The following is a 2133-nucleotide window of genomic DNA, read 5'->3' as shown; positions in this document are numbered from 1 at the left end:
TATCTCACAATTAAATCCACCTTCATTCTCTATCACTCTTAGATTTGCAACATTTTCCAAAAACGGCAATTGACCAACCATTTCCCAATCACTACTACGTGTTATCGAGAGGTGTTTACATGAATTTTTAATGACATGAAACCACTGTTTGGAAACCAATGCACACCTCTGTACAATAAATTTAAAATCATCGTGAAAAGATAAAATTTCAAAGAGTGAATCGTCAGAGAATAGATTATTTTCTTGTATTTTCGAAAATGAAGAAGTGATGGAATGTTTTGGTTGTGTGATCATTTTTTTTAAATATTAATTTTAATATTTAAATTAAGCCATAAAAAATATTCGGAATATTTTTCGGAACCACAAGCGAAGAAAGATGTAAAGCATAACAGTGATTGAATAAATAGAGCAGGTTGTAGCAAGCTTTTCAAAACAACAAACTTACTGAACCAACAATCAATAGATTCGTTGCCTTCACTGTTCATACAGTCAAAGACTGTAGCGGGATAGTCGCCATATTCCTGGCAGGCTTCCCGTCTAAATTATTAAATGAAAACAAATAATATTACCAAAACCAAAAGGTTTGAAGAGGAGGTGTAGTTTCTGATTCTTGAATCACAATTCTAAGGTGGTTATTATTAATTTTGAACATACTTACATCTTGTTTGGAGAAGAGAAACAAATAATAATAAAATTTAATTTTTAAAAGAAAAAACAATATTAATTTACTCATTGCTCCCTTACATTGGCTGTAAAATAATCATGAAAATATCTAAATAATTATACAAAATGTTCTTGAGCACAATACTGTAATCATCAACTTCTCTACGGAGATGCACCACCTATTCTGTTCAACACCACACTAAAAGAGCAAAAATCATCAACAACCGGTGGCTGTAATTATCCACCTAATGGATAATGTGTGTTGAGATTTGAGTTATTTAGGCTAAATTTCATATAGAAATTCATGTCACCATTTAGAAACGATCGGGAATTTGATCCTCAAACAAAAAAATCGACAACAAATGAAATCGAGCTGGCATGTGATACTCCTCCTCTTGATGTTGGCACAATCTTGCGAAATGTTACTGGCCAAAAACTCTGTATCTTTCGACAAGCTCTCAACTGCAAAGGTTCTCCGAGTGGAAACCTTTCTGACTGCTTTCGTCTGGAAAGAACATGCAGTAAATGTGCAAAAACAAGACATTTTCAACATGTTCTCTTCCATCTCACCATCTGCTGCCACTCTCAAAGTTGCAATAGTGGGAACAAGAAATTCCACTATCAAACAACTGTGGTCAGATATTTTACAATTTAAAAACATTTCTAGAAGTGTAGTGGAAGATTTTCAAAGCATCAAACTTGGTTCATGCAAATTTATCAACATCTTTGAAGAGTATGATATTATTATTAGTGAACCTTATGAATTTTATACGAAACTGAAAGGTAGTAGAGTTTTGAGTAAGAAAAGATCCAAGTCTGAATTTTTAGAGTCCAGTGATTTTATTCCTCTCCCACTATTTCCTCTCTCTGTAATTCAAAGTGATAACGTAAATGTTTCAACAAGTTTCGAATGGTTAAACTCCTCTGCTGTTTGCTCTGAACACAATTATGACACAAAATTTCATGCAATTGGCCAATACGAAACACAGTGGTTAAATATCTATAACGATTTTGGAAAGATTAGAGAGACTGACATTGAATTTCTGTCTTGGGTGAATGGTTTCAAGGTCGAAACTCTTTCCCAAATTGAAATGGAATCTTACATTACCAAACTTCGAATTGACAACCATATTCCAGTTTCTAACATTACTCTGAATGTTTTTCTTTCAAATCTACTCCCTTCTACTTGTACCTACTGTACAAATGAATATTGTACCCAGATGAGCTTTGTTCCATCTGATTATTGGATCATTCCAGTTAGCGTACTTGTCATTATATATTATGTAATTTTATTTGCTACTAAATCATTTCAGTTACCAGCCATTAAGAGAAGATTGTTAACTCCTTACACACCAATTGTATGTGTCTACTTTGAGACTCAGGAAATGTACGCACTCGATAGTTATTGTGCCAAAGTAAGATTAACGATTTTAGGAACTGTTATGAATTGGGTAATTTTGATTGCATATC

This window comes from Naegleria gruberi (assembly GCF_000004985.1).
Source record: "Naegleria gruberi genomic scaffold NAEGRscaffold_125, whole genome shotgun sequence".
In the NCBI taxonomy this organism is placed as follows: domain Eukaryota; phylum Heterolobosea; class Eutetramitea; order Acrasida; family Naegleriidae; genus Naegleria; species Naegleria gruberi.
Note: the sequence above shows the minus strand (reverse complement) of the source record.